The sequence below is a fragment of the Aquarana catesbeiana genome, linkage group LG08 (genome assembly GCF_042186555.1).
Source record: "Aquarana catesbeiana isolate 2022-GZ linkage group LG08, ASM4218655v1, whole genome shotgun sequence".
In the NCBI taxonomy this organism is placed as follows: domain Eukaryota; kingdom Metazoa; phylum Chordata; class Amphibia; order Anura; family Ranidae; genus Aquarana; species Aquarana catesbeiana.
Window position 1 is genome coordinate 292,526,966 of NC_133331.1, and position 24,388 is coordinate 292,551,353.

At 46.8% G+C, this 24,388-nt stretch overlaps 1 pseudogene; it reads left to right on the forward strand.

Moving 5' to 3' along the window:
• Window positions 1–24,388, forward strand: part of LOC141106799 (uncharacterized) — a 262,881-nt pseudogene that overhangs the window by 200,788 nt on the left and 37,705 nt on the right.

A 24,388-nucleotide genomic window follows, 5' to 3' on the forward strand; every position in this document is an offset into this window, starting at 1 on the left:
ACAATATTACATATTATGTTAATTAATATTAGTTCAGCTGTGTCTGTCTGGTAGATAGAGTGAAATATATTTGCCCGCATTCTCCACCAATTGTTGTAGAAGAATCCAGACCATTGTCTTCTACAGTGAATATATAATCCAAGCTTATCAGTTGATCATTTATGCAAAGGACCTGATTACCATATGACATACCCCACATTAATACCAACCAAACCCACTTACATAGCCCTCTATACCTCCAAGAAGACAGTCTCCTTACTTAGCCATAACAATCCCACTTAGAGCAAGATAACCCATAATCTTCAAGAGTCTCTCTTATTCTCACATAACAGACTATACCTTTTCATATATTTACATATTCTTGTTTGTTATCTTTTGTCAAGGTTGGAGAACAAGACCATAAACATCCAAAAAGACCATGACCACCAGGCCTGTAGCTCGACTGAAGCCATGTTCAGTAGTTATGTGTTATAATTAGGCATTTTTGTTTTGTTTAATTTTTTTTTTAAATATTCAGAGTGGAAACTTTGGGTATAATATTCTTGTTAAAGAAGAATTTAAAGAGGAGGATGAAGAGTACAGTGTGATGGAGGAGCTTTCTGAAGAACACAAAGGTACCTACAAGGACAATATGATGGAGCCTCCTAACAAAAACACCCCAGAGAGATGTCCCCGTCCTCTGTATTCCCGGGATACCACACAGGAAGATCACACCATCCCTCACCATCATCAGGTAGATGAGGAACAATTATTGGTAGTTATGATCTATACACAAGCTTGTTTATTAAAATTATTTCCTATTGTATATTTAGAGTGGAAACCTCAGAGATGATAATCTTGTTAAAGAAGAATATATAGAGGGGGATGAGAAGTATGGTGTGATGACAGAGTTTTTGGAAGGACACATGGATGTCGCAATTGAACCACCTATTAACAAGAACCTACCAGAGAGATGTCCCCGTCCTCTGTATTCTCGGGATTCCACACAGGAAGGTCACACCATCCCTCACCATCATCAGGTAGGTGGAGTTGAGGGTTGGGAAGATAAGGTGATTGAACACTCTGACATGTGGAGATGATGGGTGGACTCTACAAGATGATATTTTCTATGTGATCTCACATCATAAATACTTCTATGTTACAGATGTTATTTTCTGCCATTCTGTTGGTTTAGGGTGAAGATCTGATGAACATGAAAGTTGAGGGTGAAGTAGAAGAGACGTATGTGAGGGATGATCAGCAATATATGGAGGAGGCTGGAATGATGAGGACATTCATAGAGGAGGACACTCCTACAGAGATCAGCACAGGTGACCCATAATATATTCTTCTCTTATCTCTGCTCTCTTACTGCACACTGATTGGTCCAGAATAGGGCGGGAGCTGAGTGATATCAGCCAATAATAGGTTGATAGTGGTCACCTCCCTTTACTGATACCCATCCTGGGGTTCAGCTGGCAGTATTAGGTTGTGTGTCACTCATAGTTAAGTAGATATGATAGCACAGATTGTAGCTTTTATAGGGTGATCCCTCTTCAAGTAGAAGCACAAACCAAGTGTAGCAAGAGTAACATAAATACTGATTCACCTATCTTTTCGGCAGATAAGCTCTTTCTGCAGCAAGCTCCCTCCAGTGCTGCCTATCACCAGAAGCCTAGGCCTATGGTCACTTGTTCTATGGTAAAGGGTCTGCAAGTCTGAACTTTGACCCTCTTGTTTATCAGAGATCACATGACCCAGTGCCTAGACTTGTGGTTGTGTAAAGAGCATGGACCTCCCAGTCCCCATTGGTTCCCCCTCTTCTGACAAGGCTGTGTAAATGTAGAAGTGATCTGGGAGGAGGACCAAAGGCCCTTTGACTGAAGAGGGGGGAGAGTCCCAGCTGGTTGGGACATCCACAGAGAACATCTGCTCACTCATATCTACCTGATCCAGATGGAATCTTGATGGAAGTGAACTAACCCTCTCATATCTATTGATGATGTTTTTATATTTTTCCAGGACACGCCATGGAGAAACCCTCAAAGGATCTTCTCACTTTATCTCCAGGTTGTAAAATGGAAGGTGAGGACATCACAGGAGATTGTGGAGGAGAAAAGACAATGATCTCCACTATGGATGGTGGACTTCACAGTGTGGATAGACCATGGAATCCCTCCGACTCTGAGCAACCTCGTACTGTGAGGGATGGTGCCGGAATTGAGGTGGAGAAGGAATTTTCCTGTCCTGAATGCGGGGAAAGTTTTATCTCCGGATTAAGTCTTGCTCTACATCAGAGATCTCACACGGGTGGAAAGCTTTATATCTGTACTGAGTGCGGGGAATGTTTTCAATACAAATCAGAATTTGTCAAACATTACAGGTCTCACACAGGGGGAAAGCCGTATTCCTGTCCTGAGTGCGGGAAATGTTATTCATGGAAGTCCAATCTTAATGAACATCAGATCTGCCACATGAGGCAAAAAACGTATTCCTGCTTTGAGTGCGGGAAATGTTTTTCTGATAGGGCCAATTTTGCCAGGCATCAGAGAAGGCACATTGGCAAGAAACCCCATGCCTGCCCTGAGTGCGGGAAATGTTTTCTACAGAAATCAATACTTGCTATACATTACAGATCTCATACGGGGGAGAAGCCGTACTCCTGCCCTGACTGTGGGAGACTTTTTTCACAGAAGGCCAATCTTTCTGTTCATCAAACATTGCACACAGGCAAAAAGCCGTATACCTGCTCTGAGTGTGAGAAAAGTTATCTATGGAAATCAGAACTTGTTATACATCAAAGATCTCACACAGGGGAGAAACCGTATCCTTGCCTTGCATGTGGGAAAAGTTTTTCACGGAAATCTTGTCTCAACAAACATCAGAGATCCCACACAACCCTTGAGGTATATTAGTGTCCTTAATGCAGTATACTCCAATGATAAGTCCATCAGTTCATAGACTCCTCTATCATTCCACCCGTAATTCCTTCTCAACCTCCATCCACAAGATCATCTTTCTTCCTCCTTTTCACATCATATCTAACATAGAGAAACCCCCCTCCATCTTTTCTATGTCCCGTGTCCCTCTAAACAAGATGATCAGCATGAATACAAACAGCCCAGTCTTGTGAGGAGTCAAGCCGTGTTTCTGGAACACCAACCACATCTCCAACCACAAGATCATCTTTCTTCCTCACTTTCACGTCACATCTAACATAGAGAAACCCCCCTCCATCTTTTCTATGTCCCGTGTCCGTCTAAACGAGAGGGTCAGCATGAATACAAACAGCCCAGTCTTGTGAGAAATCAAGCTGTGTTTCTAGAACACCAACTCCATTCTCGTTCCCATCTATCATTACACCCGTAATTCCTCCTCCACACCATCACAACCTCCAACCACAAGATCATCTTTCTTCCTCACTTTCATATCACATCTAACATAGAGAAACCCCACTCCATCTTTTCTGTGTCCCATGTCCCTCTAAACAAGAGGATCAGCATGAATACAAACAGCCCAGTCTTGTGAGGACTCAAGCTGAGTTTCTGGAACACCGACCACATCTCCAACCACAAGATCGTCTTTCTTCTTCACTTTAACATCATAGCTAAAATAGTGTGACAGTGTGAGGCCCTGCAACTGTGTAAAAGTAGGAAAAAGGGACACAGGGTTTGCCAAAATGCCAAGTAATGGGCTGAATAATTGATGTGTGGAGAAGGATGATTTTCCAACTTTCTATGGGGTTCGATAATCCCAAATTGGGTTCCAGAGCTTTGAGACTTCACAACCTACTGGTCTCCAGTAAGACCTGGACAATGGGTTGGAGACCTTTCCCCGACCCAATGTCCAGGTCTTACTGGAGACCAGCAGGATGTGAGTGTAAATGCATACAGCCTTTATAATGAAGTAAAATAATAAGAAATGGTGCCGCGCTGCCCAGCTCATTACAACATGCCAGTTATGTGCTATATTGTGTGTTATACAGTGCTCAATATATGTGTACCATAAATAAATATTAATAAACAGTTTATACACTATATTGCCAAAAATATTGGGACACCCCTCCAAATCATTGGATTCAGGTGTTCCAATCACCTCCATGGCCACAGGTGTAAAAAAATCGCAAAAAGACGGCTTTTACAAACATTTGTGAAAGAATGGGTCGCTCTCAGGAGCTCAGTGAATTCACGCGTGGTACCGTGATAGGTGGCCACCTGTGCAATAAGTCCATCTGTGAAATGTCCTTGCTACTAAATATTCCACGGTCAACTGTTAGTGGTGTTGTAACAAAGTGGAAGCAACTGGGAATAACAGCAACTCAGCCATGTAGTGGTAGGCCTCGTAAAATGATAGAGCGAGGTCAGCGCATGCTGAAGCGCACAGTGCACAGAAGTCACCATCTGTCTGCAGAGTCAATAGCTACAGACCTCCAAACTTCATGTGGCCTTCAGATTAGCACACAACAACAGTGCATAGAGAGCTTCATGAAACGGGTTTTCATGGCCAAGCAGCTGCATCCAAACCTTACATCACCAAGTGCAATGCAAAGCGTCGGATGTCGTGGTGTAAAGCACGCCGCCACTGGGCTCTAGAACGGTGGAGAGATATTCTCTGGAGTGACGAATCACACTTCTGTCTGGAAATCCAATGGACGTGCCTGGATTTGGTGGTTGTCAGGTGAACGGTACCTGCCTGACTGCATCGTGCCAAGTGTAAAGTTTGGTGGAGGGGGGATTATGGTGTGGGGTTGTTTTTCAGGGGCTTGGCCCCTTAGTTCCAGTGAAGAGAGCTCTTAAGACGTCAGCATACCAAGACATTTTGGACAATTTCATACTCCCTACTTTGTGGGAGCAGTTTGGGGATGGCCCCTTCCTGTTTTACCATGACTGCGCACCAGTGCACAAAGCAAGGTTCATTAAGACATGGATGAGCGAGTTTGGGGTGGAGGAACTTGTTGGCCTGGTCCTGACCTCAACCCGATAGAACACCTTTGGGATGAATTAGAGCGGAGCCTGGAAGCCAGGCCTTCTCATCCAACATGTGCCTGACCTTGCAAATGTGCTTCTGTAAGAATGGTCAAACATTCCATAGACACACTCCTAAACCTTGTGGACGGCCTTCCCAGAAGAGTTGAAGCTGTTATAGATGCAAAGGGTGGGCCAACTCAATATTGATCCCTACGGACTAAGACTGGGATGTTCTTAATGTTCACGTGCGTGTAAAGTAACCTCCGGATCGGGACTTTCCAGGGTTTGCTTATCTGACCCCTGCCCATATTTTCTGCTACCTGGAGAGCAGCAGTCTAGGGAGGAGAGAGGGGGCGAGTAAGCAAACCTTGCACAGTCCTGATCTGACAGCGTTCCTATGTTATCTCCTGTATCCAGGAGTGCTGAACTGGCAGGAGGGAGGAGCCGCAGGGGGGAGATCACAGCCCACACCTCCTCCCAGTTCTTTCCTCCTATCTGGATTTTGCTTGCCACGTCCAGCTCTAAGCTGACAGGAGTTATGATGCTGCTGTCACTACTCTTGTCAGCTTGTAGTGGCTGGGACTTGCCATGCAGTGGCTCCACCCACCTCTGTGTCTGGCGCGGCAGCCCCAGTTAGGATGTCAGGAAAAGGTAGAATAAGCCTAATCATTGTAATCAGTGGGAGTAAAATGAATCCCATACCTGGTGCCATTGGGAATAAAATGACCCCCATCCTTGGTGTCAGTGAGATAAAATAAGATCCATCGTTGTTACCTGTTGTATGAAATAAGCCCCATAATTGACGTCAGTAGGATAAAATAACCCCCAATCATTGGTGTCAATGAGAAAAAATAAGCCTTGTCATTGGTGTCAGTAGGATAAACTAAGCCCTATTATTGGTGTCAGTGGGATAAAATAAGTCCCATCGTTGATGTCAATGAAGAATAAGTAAGCCCCATTTTTGGTGTCAGTGAGATAAAATAAGCCCCATTCTTGTTGTCCTTGGGATACATAAGTCCTATCATTGGTGTCAATTAGATAACATAAACCCCATTGCTGGTGTCAGTGAGGTAAAATAAGAACCATCATTGGTGTTAGTGGGATAAAATAGGTCTCACCATTGGTGTCAGTGGGATAAAATAAATCCCATTGTTGATGTCAATTAAATAAAACAAGCCCCATCCTTGGTGTCAGTGAGATAAAATTAATCCCATTGTTGGAATCAATAGGATAAAATAACCCCCATCATTGGTGTCAATAAGAAAAGATAAGCCACATCACTGGTGTGAGTGAGATAAACTAAGCCCCATCATTGGTTTTAGTGGGATAAAATAAGTCCCATTGTTGTCAGTGAAATAAAATAAGCCCAATCGGTGTCAGTGGGATAAAATAAATCCCATCGTTGATGTCAATTAAATAAAATAAGCCCCATCCTTGGTGTCGGTGAGATAAAAATAAGGCCCATCGTTGGTGTCAATGAGAAAAAATAAGCCCCATTACTGGTGTCAGTGAGATAAACTAAGCCCCATCATTGGTGTCCATGAAATAAAATAAGTCTCATCATTGGTGTCAGTGAGATAAAATAAGTCCCATCGTTGGAGTCAGTGGGATAAAACAACCCCCACCATTGGTGTCAATGAGAAAAAATAAGCCCCATTACTGGTATCAGTGAGATAAAATAAGTTCCATCGTTGGAGTCAGTGGGATAAAACAACCCCCACCATTGGTGTCAATGAGAAAAAATAAGCCCCATTACTGGTGTCAGTGAGATAAACTAAGCTCCATCATTGGTGTCCATGAAATTAAATAAGCCTCATCATTGGTGTCAGTGGGATAAAATAAGCCCCATTGTTGGTGTCAGTGAAAACTAAGTCTAACTCCAGCCCAGCATTGGTCTTCAATGGTGATACCTGATCACAAGCTCCTGCTCCGCTGCCTCTCTGCTGAGGTCGGAGTTCTACTTTTACTGTCATAAAGGAGATCGCTCCACCCAACAGTCTTGTATAATTGAGTGCCTGGTGCTGGAACCCAGAGAGTGTTCTAGTCTTTATTGCTGCCATACAATATCCTGGATCCTGTAGGATGAGGACATGATAGGACAGTATCCAAAATCCAGATACTGTCCTGCATCATCCGGGACCGGGTAGGGTTGCCATCTCATCCCTTCAAACCCAAACACATATGAATTACATGGGTTCTGAGGCTAATTTAATGCAGGTAAGGCATCAAGTGAATTTAATTACCACCTTAATCAGCCACAGAACCTGTGTAATTAATATGTGTTTTCAGGTTTGAGGTAGGGTTGCCACCTCATACCTTTAAACCCAAACACATATGAATTACACAGGTTCTGGGGCTAATTTAACGCAGATAAGGCACCAAGTTTAATTAAATCCTTAATCAGCCGCAAAACCTGTGTAATTAATATGTGTCCGCTTTTAAAGGGATGAGGTGGCAACTCTAGTTTGAGGTGGCAACCCTACATCCGGGACACTTGGCAACAAGGACAAGGCCGTGTTCACACTACGAGACGTTCCTCGGGGCTGCAGTTCCTCTGAGCTCCACTAAGTGGTGATCTCACTTCTACCCAGACAGGAAGTCTCTATGGAACATAGGAAGTGATGTCAGTTACAGACAGGAAGTTCCGGGTGAGTTGGGAGGAAGTAGAGGAGACATTGTTGGAACTGGCAGCAGAGGAGGTAATAAGATCTTATTTTATATTTACACCCAGTAACCCCCCGTCATGTTCCGTCCTCTTCCTCCATAGTCACTGTGACGTCTTTTATCTCCAGCAGATGATGATACACACATATATAGTGTGGAAACCTAGATTAACCCCTTCAGGGGCAGAACATTCCCCCACTTACGGGATTGGAACATTCCCTTCATTTTGGAGATGTGTCATCTTCTCACCTGTAACGAGGGATGAGATTCGGATTCGAGTTGTACTGAATTTGACCCCCAAAGTAGAGTTGCCACCTCATCCCTTTAAACCCAAACACATATTAATTACACAAGTTCTGAAGCTAATTAAATGCAGCTAAGGCACCAAGTGAGTTTAATTACCACCTTAATCAGCCACAGAACCTGTGTAATTAATATGTGTTCGGTTTTAAAGGGATGAGGTGGCAACCCTACATCTTGGACACTTGGCAACAAGGACAAGGCCGTGTTCACACTACGAGACGTTTCTCGTTGGCTGAGGTGGCAACCATACCCCAAAGAGATCACCTTGAATAGGCTTTAAATTTGGGGACACAAGGCACCCGTTTTCCTGCCCTAAATATTACAGGTTGGCAGCTGAGATACAGCCGTGAAAAAAATGTGCCAGCGGCAGGACGGCCACTTCCTTACTGGAGCCTGTTTCACAGTGAGCCGCAGCTTAGGGATGACTTGAACTGCCCTGGGTTTGGTTTGAGCATTATTTGGTGAAGATCGGATGCTGAACCTGAACCCCACTGAAATCAATTGGAGACCTTTCGAATTAAAAATGCCTGTTTTATGGCCTAATAGACAAAGGGATGTCAAAAAATACACAGGGATGGGGGGAGGGTATGGCACTGCCCCCTGGGGAACATGTATCAATGCAAAAGATTTTTTTTTTAAAACTCCCTTTAGCGAGAAGCAGTGAAACATTAACAACATGCCGACCAGGCTTTTTTTTCTGGCACTTGTTCACAAGTTTAAAGTTTTATTTTTTGCTAGAAAATTACTTATAACCCCCAAACAATTTTAAATGTTTTTTAGCAGAGACCATAGGGAATAAAATGGCGATCATTGCAAGTTTGTATGTCACACGGTATTGGCGCAGCGGTTTTGCAAACGCAATTTTATTCGAAAAATACGCTTCAATGAATTAAAAAAAATAAAGAAAATGCAAAAGTTACCCTAATTAATTTTTGTATACTATAAAAGATGATATTACACCAAGTAAATAGATACCTAACATGTCACCCTTTAAAATTGCGCACGCTTGTGGAACGGCGACAAACTACGATACCTAAAAATCTCCATAGGCAACGCTTTAAACACTTTTTACAGGTTACCAGTTTAAAATGACAGAGGAGGTCTAGCGCTAGAATTATTGCTCTCGCTCTGACGTTCGCTGTGATACCTCACGTGTGGTGCAAACACCGTTTACATACTTACGTTTGCTGTCGCTTCTGCACGTGTGCGCGAAGGGATGAGGCGCTTTTACTTTTTATTTTTTCTCATTTATTTTTTTACTTTTTATTTTTACACTGTCCCTTTAAATTTTTTTAACCACTTCCTGTCCGGCCTATAGCAGAATGACGGTCGGGAAGTGGTTCAGTTGTCCTGACCGGGCGTCATATGAAGTCCAGCAGGATAACAAGGCAGCCAGTGCCTCCTGATCCGTACTGCCTAACAGTGCCACCTATCAGTGCCCATCAGTGACACCTATTAGTGCCCATCAGTGACACCTGTCAGTGCCGTCTGAGTGCCCATCAGTGCCGCCTATCAGTACCCATCAGTGCTGCATATAAGTGCCTCATCATCAGTGCCGCCTCATCAGTGCCCATCAGTACCGCCTCATCAGTGCCCGTCATTGCAGCCCCATCAGCGCCCATCAATTAAGGAGAAAACGTAACTATTTACAAAGTTTTGTAACAGAAACATAGAAAAACTTCAGCGGTGATCAAATACCACCAAAAGAAAGCTCTATTTGTGGGGAAAAAATGATAAAAATGTAGTTTAGGTCCAATTGACCGCCCAATTGTCATTCAAAATGCAACAGCGCTGGAAGCTGAAAATTGGTCTGGGCAGGAAGGAGGGAAGGTGCCCCGGTATTGAAGGGGTTAAATTTCTTTTATTCCTATTACAAGAAATGTAAGCCTCCCTTGTAGTAGAAATAAGGATGACAGGTCCTCTTTATGGACTGGAAGTGACGTCATGACATCACTGCGGTTCTCCAAGGCCAAAGAGGCGATCAAAGAGTATCTGCTCTTTGATCGCTTATAGGAGCACCCGGCTGCACCGTTTTCAATAACCGAACCGGCGGAAATGGAAAGGGGGGTTGAGTCTTTTCTATATTCACTGTATATATATAGGGTGTTCAGATTGGCCTGCCAAACAGGTGGGCAAACGGGCATAGTTTCTAGGTTTGGACAGAAACCACCATCTCATCCCTATTTCAGCTGCTGGACCTTCATTGCTGGTCCATTCCTGGAACGTGGCTGGTCCCTTCATTGCTGGTCCCTTCCTGGAACATGGCTGGCCCCTTCATTGCTAGTCCTTTCCTGGAACATGGCTGGCCCCTTCATTGCTAGTCCTTTCCTGGAACGTGGCTGGCCCCTTCATTGCTAGTCCTTTCCTGGAACATGGCTGGCCCCTTCATTGCTAGTCCTTTCCTGGAACATGGCTGGTCCCTTCATTGCTGGTCCCTTCCTGGAACGTGGCTGGACCCTTCATTGCTGGTCCCTTCCTGGAACGTGGCTGGTCCCTTAATTTCTGGTCCCTTCCTGGAACGTGGCTGGTCCCTTCATTGCTGGTCCCTTCCTGGAACATGGCTGGCCCCTTCATTGCTAGTCCTTTCCTGGAACATGGCTGGCCCCTTCATTGCTAGTCCTTTCCTGGAACGTGGCTGGCCCCTTCATTGCTAGTCCTTTCCTGGAACATGGCTGGCCCCTTCATTGCTAGTCCTTTCCTGGAACATGGCTGGTCCCTTCATTGCTGGTCCCTTCCTGGAACGTGGCTGGACCCTTCATTGCTGGTCCCTTCCTGGAACGTGGCTGGTCCCTTAATTTCTGGTCCCTTCCTGGAACGTGGCTGGTCCCTTCATTGCTGGTCCCTTCCTGGAACGTGGCTGGTCCCTTCATTGCTGGTCCCTTCCTGGAATGTGGCTGGTCCCTTCATTGCTGGTCCCTTCCTGGAACGTGGCTGGTCCCTTCATTTCTGGTCCCTTCCTGGAACGTGGCTGGTCCCTTCATTGCTGGTCCCTTCCTGGATCGTGGCTGGTCCCTTCATTGCTGGTCCCTTCCTGGAACGTGGCTGGTCCCTTCATTGCTGGTCCCTTCCTGGAACCTGGCTGGCCCCTTCATTGCTGGTCCCTTCCTGGAAAGTTGCTGGCCCCTTAATTGCTGGTCCCTTCCTGGAACGTGGCTGGCCCCTTCATTGCTGGTCCCTTCCTGGAACGTTGCTGGCCCCTTCATTGCTGGTTCCTTCCTGGAACGTGGCTGGCCCCTTCATTGCTGGTCCCTTCCTGGAACGTTGCTGGCCCCTTCATTGCTGGTTCCTTCCTGGAACGTGGCTGGTCCCTTCATTGCTCGTCACTTCCTGGAATGTGGCTGGTCCCGTCCTGGAACGTGGCTGGCCCCTTCATTGCTGGTCCCTTCCTGGAACGTGGCTGGTCCCTTCATTGCTGGTCCCTTTCTGGAACGTGGCTGGTCCCTTCATTGCTGGTCCCTTCCTGGAACGTGGCTGGTCCCTTCCTGGAACGTGGCTGGTTCCTTCATTGCTGGTCCCTTCCTGGAATGTGGTTAGTCCCTATATTGCTGGTCCCTTCCTGGAACATGGCTGGCCCCTTCATTGCTGGTCCTTTCCTGGAACGTGGCTGGCCCCTTCATTGCTGGTCCTTTCCTGGAACGTGGCTGGTCCCTTCATTGCTGGTCCCTTCCTGGAACGTGGCTGGCCCCTTCATTGCTGGTCCTCTCCTGGAACGTGGCTGGTCCCTTCATTGCTGGTCCCTTCCTGGAACGTGGCTGGCCCCTTCATTGCTGGTCCCTTCCAGGAACATAGTTGGTGGTCCCTTCATTGCTGGTCCCTTCCTGGAACGTGGCGGGTCCTTTCATTTCTGGTCCCTTCATTCCACTGTCCTCCACTATGTCAGAGAGCGGAAGGATTGTACATCAATCAATTCTTTCTCCTGCAGCAAGTCAGATATGATTTGCTCCAATAATTCTGAAAATTCCCAATGGCCAGTTTGTGGGACTATGGTAGATCGGGCGCAGGAGAAGGAATGCATATTAGCAGAGAATGTAGGTGGGGATGGTTTCATCATCTACCTTCTGTGTGTTCTGCGGCTGTATTAGTCAGTTGATGTGCTCTGCCTATACTTTGTGCAGCACTACAATCACTTTTTTATCACTACTGTTCAATTTACCATTATTGTTATAAAATACTTACACTGTAATGACACAATAGACCAACCTTTCTCAACCTTTTCAACACAGAGGAACCCTTGAAAAAGATCTCCGGTCTTAGGAAACCCCTGCTAAAAATTAGAAATCTACAACTTATGATACATTAGTGTGATGGTCATTGAGAAGAATTACCTCCTTACAGATAGCTAAAAAGACCAATGGTGTCAGTGGGAACTTATCTGAGAGGCAGAAATTGGCCAATGCTGAAGGAACCCCTAGCAACCTCTAGAGGAACCCTGGTTGAGAATAACTGTAATAGACCCTTAATATAAGATGTCTGGATGGTGACTGTATCATTGTGTGTGTCAGGTTCCTATAAGGTGTCAGGATGTCACTGTCTATTTCTCCATGGAGGAGTGGGAGTATTTAGAAGGACACAAGGATCTCTACAAGGACGTCATGATGGACAATCAGCTGCCCCTCACATCACCGGGTAAGAGGAGACTTTATTGTAAAGGAGAGAGCAGTACGGAGGGTCCACCTAGATCCCCCATCATCTGATAAACACATAGAAACAATGTATTCAGTCAGTGTGTGTGTTTCCTACAGATGGATCCAGTAATGGGAACCCACCAGAGAGATGTCCCCGTCCTCTGTATTCCCGGGATTCCACACAGGAAGGTCACACCATCCCTCACCATCATCAGGTACATGGATACAAGACTACTATTGCTTGAACTAGATGGGCTAGTGTCTTTTTTCAACCTTACCAATTATGTATTACAATTATTGTTATAGCTTGAGAGGTAGATTAGGTTACCCTATGATATGCGATAACCTCATCCCTGGTAAATGAAAAATGGTGGCAACAGGGTAATTGGGATTATAGTTGTGCCCAAAACAATGAAGAATGAATAAATTATATAAAAATAAAAATGTATTACACAAACAACAACAAATATAGGGTTCAGTAAAATTAGCAGAGAATGATACAATTCATGTTTAATGGTCACTGATCTCTGTATATGGAAGGGTGATCAGTATTTGATGTCATATCCCAACATGTTTCGCCAACAATGGCTTCCTCAGAGAATTTTTATGGACCACCAATATTTCATACAGCTCTAGTAATGATAAGATAATTTACATATTACTAATTATTTATTACAGATACAGCAGATAACAACAATCGTGTAAATAATGGTTCTTTTGTCCTTTCCCCCCCACCACCAAACTGACCAAGGGAGCATCAGTGGGAAACACCGGGCAAGTCCACAGAATTAGGAAGGGGAGGCACTGTTTGATCAATATGTGAATTATTGTTAGTGTTGTAGAGGAATCCCACATTCCCCGTCATCTGTTGTAGAAGAATCCAGACCGCTTTCTTGTGAAGTGTCCGTCCTGATCGCCAGAGCCCCAGATGTCTTTGATAAATAAATCGATATATAGTTGCCCGCATTCTCCACCATTTGTTGTAGAAGAATCCAGACCATTGTCTTGTGAAGTGTTCATCCAAAACTCCATGAACTCAGCCATTTTTGATAGATAAAGCGATATATAGTTGCCTGCATTCTCCACCATTTGTTGTAGAAGAATCCAGACCATTGTCTTGTGAAGTGTTCATCCTAAACTCCAGAGCCCAGCCATCCTTGATAGATAAAGCGATATATAGTTGCCCGCATTCTCCACCATTTGTCTTGTGAAGTATTAGTCTTATTGTGAAGCGGTATATAGTTGCCCGCATTCTCCACCATTTGTCTTGTGAAGTGTTCATCCTAAACTGCAGAGCCCAGCCATCTTTGATAGATAAAGCGATATATAGTTGCCCGCATTCTCCACCATTTGTCTTGTGAAGTATTAGTCTTATTGTGAAGCGATATATAGTTGCCCGCATTCTCCACCATTTGTCTTGTGAAGTGTTCATCCTAAACTCCAGAGCCCAGCCATCTTTGATAGATAAAGCGATATATAGTTGCCCGCATTCTCCACCATTTGTTGTAGAAGAGCCCAGACCATTGTCTTGTGAAGTGTTCATCCTAAACTCCAGAGCCCAGCCATCTTTGATAGATAAAGAAATATATAGTTGCCAGCATGCTCTACCATTTGTTTTAGAAGAATCCAGACCATTGTCTTTGTAAGGTGTAAACACAATCCAAGTTTATTACGTTTTATAAATCTCATTAGAAGTTTGGTGTAGTCTTACATTAATTCACATTAGTTCAGTTGTGTCTGGCATTTTCACACACGCAGCAAACATCAGCAGGCTGCATGCATATGTAGACATTTTATAAACACACAATGTTAGTATCAGCAGAAACTTATCACTGCACAGCAGAGCCCCAGTCACCTCTAACGCAGTACTACCAGGTCCCAAAAACCTTGACAATAGGGTGATTAAAACTTACCTATAGTGCCAGTGTCCATCCTGACCTCCAAAGGTCATCCGTCTTTGGTAGATAAAGCGATATGTATTTGCCCGCATTCTCCACCATCTGTTTTAGTAGCATCCAGACCTTTGTCTTGTGCGGTGAAAATATAATCCATGTTTATTAGTTGATCATTTATGCAAGGAATCTGGTTAGCATATGACGTACCCCTCATTATTACCGGCCAGGCACTCTTATCTAACCCTCTATGCTTCCAAGACTCTGTAAATTTCCAGAAGACAGTCTCCTTTTTAAGCCATAACAACTCCGCTTAGAGCAGGAGAAACCAGAATCTTCAAGAGTCTCTCTTACTAGTTCCCACGTAACAAACTATACCTTTTACACATCTATGTATTCTTGTTTATTAATGTTCAGCCATGTTGGAGATGCTGAGGGGAACAAGACCATGGCTCCCCAGGCCTGTAGCTCGACTGAAGCCATGTTCGGTAGTTATGTGTTATACATTGGTATGTTTGTTCCATTGAATGTCTTTTTATGTATTCAGAGTGGAAACCTTGGGGAAGTTATTATTGTTGTTAAAGAAGAGTTTAAAGAGGAAGATGAGGAGTATGGAGTGATGGAGGAGTTTTCAGAAGGACACATGGATGTCACAATGGAGCCACCTAATAACAGAAACCCATCAGAGAGATGTCCCCGTCCTCTGTATTCCCGGGATTCCACACAGGAAGGTCACACCATCCCTCACCATCATCAGGTAGATGAGGAACAATCACTGATAGTATCATTAGGATCTGTACATTATCTGCATTGTTACCATTGATGTCATTTTTATTATATATTCAGATTGGAAACCTGAGAGATTCTAAAGTTGAAGTTAAAGAAGAGATAAAAGAGGAGGATGAGGAGTATGGTGTGAGGGAGAAGTGTTTTGAAGGACACAAGGATCTCTACAAGGACATTATGATGAATCCACCTAATAACAGAAACCCACCTGAGAGATGTCCCTGTCCTCTGTATTCCCGGGATTCCACACAGGAAGGTCACACCATCCCTCACCATCATCAGGTAGGTGGAGTTGAGCGTCGAGAACATAAAGTGATTGAACACTCTGACATGTGGAGACGATGTTTGGACTCTACAAGATGATATTTGATCTCACATCATAAATACTTCTATGTTACAGATTTTATTTTCTGCCATTCTGTTGGTTTAGGGTGAAGATCTGATGAACATGAAAGTTGAGGGTGAAGTAGAAGAGACGTATGTGAGGGATGATCAGCAATATACGGAGGAGGCTGGAATGACGAGGACATTCATAGAGGAGGACACTCCTACAGAGATCAGCACAGGTGACCCATAATATATTCTTCTCTTATCTCTGCTCTGTTACTGCTCACTGATTGGTCCAGAGTAGGGCGGGAGCTGAGTGATATCAGCCAATAATAGGTTGATAATGATCACCTCCCTGTACTGATACCCATCCTGGTGTTCAGATGGCAGTATTAGGTTGTGGGTCACTCCTAGTCACAGTAGCACAGATATGATAACACAGATTGAGCCTTTCTTAGGTTGGTTCCTCTTCTTCCAGCAGACTTATAACTAAATGTTACCATAAAACTCTGTTAAAAGTCTTGTTGGTGTAAGGAGTAATATAAATACTAAACCGCTTATTTTTCCAGGAGAAAAAAAATGTAGCAAGCTCCCCTCAGTGCTGCATATCACCAGAAGCTTAGGCCTATGGTCACTTGTTCTATGGTAAAGAGTCTGCAAGTCTGAACTTTGACCCTCTTGTCTATCAGAGATCATATGACCCAGTGCCTAGGCTTGTGGTTGTGTGAAGAGCATGGACCTCCCAGTCCCCATTGGTTCCTGCTCTTCTGACAAGGCTGTGTAAATGTAGAAGTGATCTGGGAGGAGGACCAAAGGCCCTTTGACTGAAGAGGGGGGAGAGTCCCAGCTGGTTGGGACCTCCACAGAGAACATCTGCTCACTCATATCTACCTGATCCAGATGGAATCTTGATGGAAGTGAACTAACCCTCTCATATCTATTGATGATGTTTTTATATTTTTCCAGGACACGCCATGGAGAAACCCTCAAAGGATCGTCTCACTTTATCTCCAGGTTGTAAAATGGAAAATGAGGACATCAAAGAAGAATGTACTGGAGAAAAGACAATGAGCTCCTGCAATCCCTCAGACTCTGAGGAATCATGTACTGTGGGCGATGGTGCCAGGGTTGAGGGGGAGATGATGTTTTACTGTGTAGACTGTGGGGAAAGTTTTAGCTCTGAATTAGGTCTATCTGTACATCAGAGATCTCACACGGGTGAGAAGCTTCTTTCCTGTTCTGAGTGCGGGAAATGTTTTCTTCATAAATCAGAACTGGTCCGACATCAGAGAACTCACACAGGGGAGAAGCCGTATTCCTGCTCTGAGTGTGGGAAGTGTTTTTCCCAGAAGGCCCATCTGTCCAGACATCAGGGATTACACACAGGGGACAAGCCATTTTCCTGCCCCGAGTGCGGGAAATGCTTTATACGTAAATCCAAACTGGACATACATTACAGATCACACACGGGGGAAAGGCCCTATTCCTGCTCTGAGTGCGAGAAATGTTTTTCAGATAAGGACAGGCTTTCCAGACATCAGAGATTGCACACAGGCGAGAAATTATATTCCTGCCCTGAGTGCGGGAAATGTTATACACAGAAATCAGACCTTGTTATGCATGAAAGGTCTCACACAGGGGAGAGCCCATATGCCTGCCCTGAGTGCGGAAAACTTTTTTCACAGAAGTCCAATCTTTCTGTACACCAGAGATTGCACACCGGGGAGAAACCATTTCCCTGCCTCGACTGCGGGAAATGTTTTCCTCGGAAATCAGATCTTGTTATACATCAGAGATCTCACACGGGTGAGAAGCCATTTTCCTGCCCTGAGTGCGGAAAATGTTTTTCACAGAAGTCCCTTCTTTCCAGACATCAGAGAGTGCACACGGGGGAGAAGCAGTATGTCTGCCATGAGTGCGGGAAAAGTTTTACACAGAACTCGGAACTCATTACACATCAAAGAGCTCACACGGGGGAGAAGCCGTTTTACTGCCCCGAGTGCGGGAAATCTTTTTCACAGAAGACGAATCTTTCCAAACATCAGAGATTGCACACGGGTGAGAAGCCGTATGCCTGCTCTGAGTGTGGGAGATGTTTTTCGCAGAAGTCAGAACTTGTTAAACATCAGAGATCTCACACGGGGGAGAAGCCGTATTCCTGTCCCGAGTGCGGGAAATCTTTTACGCGTAAAGCAAATCTTACTGAACATCAGCTATGCCACACGCAGGAAAAGCTGTTTTCCTGTTCTGAGTGCGGGAAATGTTATCCACGGAAATCAGCACTTGTCAAACATCGACGATCTCACAAAGGGGAGAAGCCGTAGTTCTGTCCTAGGTGCGGGAAGTGTTTTTCACAGAAATCTTGTCTTACCAGGTCTTACACAAAATCATCAAGGTGTATTAGTGTCCTGAGTGCGGAAAATGTCTTCTATATGGATCATATTTTGGCGTACATCAGAGATCTCACACTGGGAAGAAGCACACCTTGATATACACCTCAGAAAACAGGTGGCTGAGCGCTCCTCTGATCTTTATCATGGAAGAAACACTTTATAAGGAAATCAGAGATCACTAAAGACTTCAAAGGTCTTTCTTCCTCTGCTAGGAGAGAGAAGGAGGGGCGTCACTTCTGGTTGGGTCCCTCTAGGAGAGAGAAGGAGGGGGTGTCACTGCTGGTTGGGTCCCTCTAGGAGAGAGAAGGAGTGGGTGTCACTGCTGGTTGGGTCCCTCTAGGAGAGAGAAGGAGGGGGTGTCACTGCTGGTTGGGTCCCTCTAGGAGAGAGAAGGAGTGGGTGTCACTGGTGGTTGGGTCCCTCTAGGAGAGAGAAGGTGTGGGTGTAACTGCTGGTTGGGTCCCTCTAGGAGAGAGAAGGAGGGGGTGTCACCGCTGGTTGGGTCCCTCTAGGAGAGAGAAGGAGGGGGTGTCACCGCTGGTTGAGTCCCTCTAGGAGAGAGAAGGAGGGGGTGTCACGGCTGGTTGGGTCTCTCTAGGAGAGAGAAGGAGGGGGGCGTCACTGCTGGTTGGGTCCCTCTAGGAGAGAGAAGGAGGGGGTATCACTGCTGGTTGGGTCCCTCTAGGAGAGAGAAGGAGGGGGCGTCACTGCTGGTTGGGTCCCTCTAGGAGAGAGAAGGAGGGGGCGTCACTGCTGGTTGGGTCCCTCTAGGAGAGAGAAGGAGGGGGTGTCACTGCTGGTTGGGTCCCTCTAGGAGAGAGAAGGAGGGGGTGTCACTGCTGGTTGGGTCCCTCTAGGAGAGAGAAGGAGGGGGCGTCACTGCTGGTTGGGTCCCTCTAGGAGAGAGAAGGAGGGGGTGTCACTGCTGGTTGGGTCCCTCTAGGAGAGAGAAGGAGGGGGTGTCACTGCTGGTTGGGTCCCTCTAGGAGAGAGAAGGAGGGGGTGTCACTGCTGGTTGGGTCCCTCTAGGAGAGAGAAGGAGGGGATGTCACTGCTGGTTGGGTCCCTCTAGGAGAGAGAAGGAGGGGGCTTCACTGCTGGTTGGGTCTCTCTAGGAGAGAGAAGGAGGGGGCGTCACTGCTGGTTGGGTCCCTCTAGGAGAGAGAAGGAGGGGGTATCACTGCTGGTTGGGTCCCTCTAGGAGAGAGAAGGAGGGGGTGTCACTGCTGGTTGGGTCCTTCTAGGAGAGAGAAGGAGGGGGTGTCACTGCTGGTTGGGTCTCTCTAGGAGAGAGAAGGAGGGGGCGTCACTGCTGGTTGGGTCCCTCTAGGAGAGAGAAGGAGGGGGTATCACTGCTGGTTGGGTCCCTCTAGGAGAGAGAAGGAGGGGGTGTCACTGCTGGTTGGGTCCTTCTAGGAGAGAGAAGGAGGGGGGTGTCACTGCTGGTTGGGTCCCTCTAGGAGAGAGAAGGAGGGGGTGTCACTGCTGGTTGGGTCCCTCTAGGAGAGAGAAGGAGGGGGTGTCACTGCTGGTTGGGTCCCTCTAGGAGAGAGAAGGAGGGGGTGTCACTGCTTGTTGAGTCTCTAGCTGTGTAGTCTGATCCCCCAGCATCTTCAGCAGAAGCCTCAAAGGAAGACATCATGGTGAGAAAGGAGCTAGATAATACTTGTGAATGAAGAGAAGGGGAGATCAGACTAAAAACACTAATGGCAGACTTTAGAGGTCTCGGCATACAACAAAATGATAAAAAAAAATCATGCTTTTCTTACAAAATATACATAAAATAAATGGTTACAATTATGTTTTGTGATGAAAATTTGTATTTTTTTTGTTTAACTACTTTCCGCCTGTGTTATTGCCGAAAGACGGCGTCCAATGCCGGGAGGGCTTTTACAGACGTTTTCCCATGATCACCCTTCGGACTGGGCTGATCACAGAGCAGGGTAAAGGGCCAATGACAGCTGATCATGGAAGTGAACAGAATCTGGTTATTGGCTTTTTTTCTCCTCACGATCAGCATGAGGAGAATAAAAGAAAGTCAGTAGCCGGCTTCTGTTACAGGGACAGCAGTGTCAATCTGTGCCCGCCAGGGCTGCTAATTAGTGCCCAGTGCCCACCAGTGCCACCTATCAGTGTCTGCCAAACAGTGCTATCAGTGCCGCCTACCAGTGCCCATAAGTTCCATCTCTCCGAGCCCATCAGTGCTGCCTACCAGTGACCATCATTGCCGCCTTTCAATGACCATCAGAGCCCATCTGTGCCACCTATCAGAGCCCACCAGATAGCCCATCAATGCTGCCTATCAGAGCCCATCAGTGCTGCCTATCAGTGCCGCCTATCAGTGACCATCGGTGTCGTCTACCAGTGACCATCAGAGCCCATCAGTGCTATTAGTTACTATCAGTGCCACCTATCAGAGCCCATCAGTCCTGCCTATCAGAGCCCATCATTGCCGCCTATCAGAGCCCATCAGTGCCGCCTATCAGTTACTATCAGTGCCACCTATCAGAGCCCATCAGTGCAGCCTCTCAGATTCCATCAGTGCTGCCTACCAGTGCCCACCAGTGCTGCCTATCAGAGCCCATCATTGCCGCCTATCAGTGCTGCCTACCAGTGCCCATCAGTGCTGCCTATCAGTGCCGCCTATCAGTGACCATCGGTGTCGTCTACCAGTGACCATCAGAGCCCATCAGTGCCGCCTATTAGTTACTATCAGTGCCACCTATCAGAGCCCATCAGTGCTGCCTCTCAGATCCCATCAGTGCTGCCTACCAGTGCCCACCAGTGCTGCCTATCAGAGCCCATTATTGCCGCCTATCAGTGCTGCCTACCAGTGCCCATCAGTGCTGCCTATCAAAGCCCATCAGTGCCACCTATCAGTTACTATCAGTGTCGCCTACCAGGGCTCATCAGTGCCACCTATCAGAGCCCATCAGTGCTGCCTACCAATGCCCATCAGTGCTGCCTATCAGAGCCCATCAGTGCCACCTATCATTGACCATCAGTGCCGCCTACCAGTGCCCATCAGTACCACCTATCAGCAGGGCTGCTGTTAGAAATGACGGGGCCCCATACAGCCTACCTAACAGGGCCCCCTTCCCCAGGCCGAAAGTGACTGAGGACATAGATGTATCAGTCCGATTCTTTGTAGCCTTAGCTGCACAGATGAATGAATAGGGAACGCTCCGATGCTTTCTGCTCATTCCCAAATGGAAGCATAATAAATACAGTTTACTATGCTTCAGTGACAAATGGACACAGTGAGTGATTGGTATCGATAGTTCACTGTGTTCATTCAGGAATGGAAGGAGCCAGTAAATTACATATTTACCAGCCCTTTCCCCAGCTCTCCATCCTAAAACATCCCCTTGTGCCCATAGCAGCTTCTCGCGGAAGAGGAGGGAAGCCAGAAGCTCTGTGGGGAAAAGGGGTACACGGGGGTCCTGACAGCAGATGGAATGGTCGCATGTGCTAGAACCAATTCCCCTGCAATGCAGCCAGAGGGAGAAAGAGGAGGAGAAGCTGGCAGCGCTGCAAGGGGAGGCAGAAGAGGATTGGTGTCTGCAATAAGACAGTACAGCTGGCCCAGTACAGGAGGGCTGGCTGTACTGCCTTATCAGCGGCCCTGCCTATCAGTGCCTCCTATCCATGCAGCCTCATCAGTGCCTTTTCATTAGTGCCCACCAGTGGCGCCTCATCAGTGCAGCTTCATCAGTGCCCGCCAGAGCCGCCTCATCAGTGCAGATTCATCAGAGCCGCCTCATCAGTGCAGATTCATCAGTGCCGCCTCATCAGTGCAGCTTCATCAATGCCGCCTCATCAGTGCAGATTCATCAGTGCCCACCAGTGCCGCCTCATCAGTGCAGATTCATCAGTGCCCACCAGTGCCGCCTCATCAGTGTAGATTCATCAGAGCCGCCTCATCAGTGCATATTCATCAGTGCCCACCAGTGCCGCCTCATCAGTGTAGATTCATCAGTGCCACCTCATTAGTGCAGATTCATCAGTGCCTCATCAGTACCCATCAGTGCAGCTTCATCAGTGCAGATTCATCAGTGCCGCCGCCTCATCAGCGCCCATCAGTAAAAGAGAAAAATTACCTGTTTGCAAAATTTTATAACAAACTATGAAAAATGTTTTTTTGGTCTTTTTTTGTTTCTTAAGCAAAAATAAAGACCCTAGTGGTGATTAAATACCACCAAAAAAAAGCTCTATTTGTAGGAATAAAATGATTAAACTCTCATTTGGGTACAGTATTACATGACCGCGTAATTGTCATTCAAAGTGTGAGAGCGCTGAAAGCTGAAAACTGGTCTGGGCAGGAAGGGGGTGAAAGTACCCGGTAAGCAAGTGGTTAATGGTAAGTCTATTAAAATCTGATACATCAATACAAGTTGTACAAAAATAGGAATTAAATGAAGGTTAGATAAGCTGACACTAAGTTCCAGTATCACAGCACAGTTTCTGCTAATGAAAAACTGCATTCCAGGCTGGTTGGACAACAGCTGGAGAATCTCACCATCACCGCTGATATTGTCTTCAGGTTTCTTACACCAAGACGGATTGCGCATTGCAAGCATCCTTAGGGGCCCCTGCAACTGGACTTTGCTGCAACATTCATCTAGAGGTATCCCTATTAATACCTATATATACCCGTGTATATGTACATAATTCCACCAGGACTCCTATTGGGCTCTTTGCTGATAATTCCTGTTTGCACATTGGATGTACTGTTAGTAATCTCTTCCTATATCAAGCTTGCATTATTTCTATACTGGTGTACATCTGTATACTTATGGTTAATGTTATATGCTGGCTGCAGTAGTTCTTTTGCTCCCAATTACTTTGCTTAGATTACAAATTAATTTCCCAGGAAGGGATTTCCCTCTGTTCACAGAAGTCCTGTCCTGGATGGAGGCACTGTCCTGGGTGGGGGGCTCTGTCTTGGGTGGAGGCACTGTCCTGGGTGGGGGGCTCTGTCTTGGGTGGACGCACTATCCTGTATGGTAGCTATGTCCTGTGTGGGGGCCCTGTCCTGGGTGGTAGCTCTGTCCTGAGTAGGGGCCCTGTCCTGGATGGAGGCACTGTCCTCGGTAGGGGCTGTGTCCTGGGTGGAGGTAATGTCCTGGGTGGAGGCTCTGTCCTGGATGGGGACCCTGTCCTGGGTGGTAGCACTATCCTGGGTGGGGGCTCTGTCCTGGGTGCAGGCCTTGTCCTGGGTGGGGGCCCTGACCTGGGTGGTAGCTCTGTCCTGGGTGGAGGCCCTATCCTGGGTGGGGGCTCTGTCTGGGAAGGTAGCTCTATCCTGGGTAAAGGCCCTGTTTTGGGTGGTAACTCTGTCCTGGATGGGGGCCCTGTCCTGGGTGGAGGCCCTGTCCTGGGTGGTAGCTCTGTCCTGGGTAGAGGCCCTGTCCTGGGTGGTAGCTCTGTCCTGGGTGGAGGCCCAGTCCTGGGTGGTAGCTCTGTCCTGGATGGGGGCCCTGTCCTGGGTGGAGGCCCTGTCCTGGGTGGAGGCCCTGTCCTGGGTGGTAGCTCTGTCCTGGGTGGAGGCCCTGCTGTGGGTAGGGGCCCTGTCCTGGGTGGGGGCTCTGTCTCAGGACTGTGTACTGGGTGGAGGCCCTGTCCTGGGTGGTAGCTCTGTCCTGGGTAGGGGCCCTGTTCTGGGTGGAGGCCCTATCCTGGGTGGGGTCTCTGTCTGGGAAGGTAGCTCTATCCTGGGTAAAGGCCCTGTTTTGGGTGGTAACTCTGTCCTGGATGGGGGCCCTGTCCTGGGTGGAGGCCCTGTCCTGGGTGGTAGCTCTGTCCTGGGTGGAGGCCCTGTCCTGGGTGGTAGCTCTGTCCTGGGTGGAGGCCCAGTCCTGGGTGGTAGCTCTGTCCTGGATGGGGGCCCTGTCCTGGGTGGAGGCCCTGTCCTGGGTGGTAGCTCTGTCCTGGGTGGAGGCCCTGCTGTGGGTAGGAGCCCTGTCCTGGGTGGGGGCTCTGTCTCAGGACTGTGTACTGGGTGGAGGCCCTGTCCTGGGTGGTAGCTCTGTCCTGGGTGGGGGCCCTGTTCTGGGTGGAGGCCCTGTCCTGGGTGGGAACTCCGTCCTGGGTGGAGGTCCTTTCCTGGGTGGAAGCACTGGCAATTTTATTATCAATCCCAGTCCTCCACTTAGAGAAGGTTCTGGTTCTCTTATTTAAGTTTAGCGCAATATTCTACTTGGGGAGGGACATTTCTCCAAACCCAAAAAAGAGGACTACACTTTCTTTCCCTTATGTTGGGTTTAAGTTTTTTTTTTAATGCAGTTACTCAAATGTTCTTTTTTATCTTTTGGTCATATGACTGTTTATACTTCTCCAATCTATTTTTTTTTCCTGCTAAATTCAGTCAAGTAATTACCAGACAGGGTTTTTTTCCCCCTTTCCTTGTTTTTTTTTGTTTGTTTGTTTCCCGTTGTTTATATATATATATA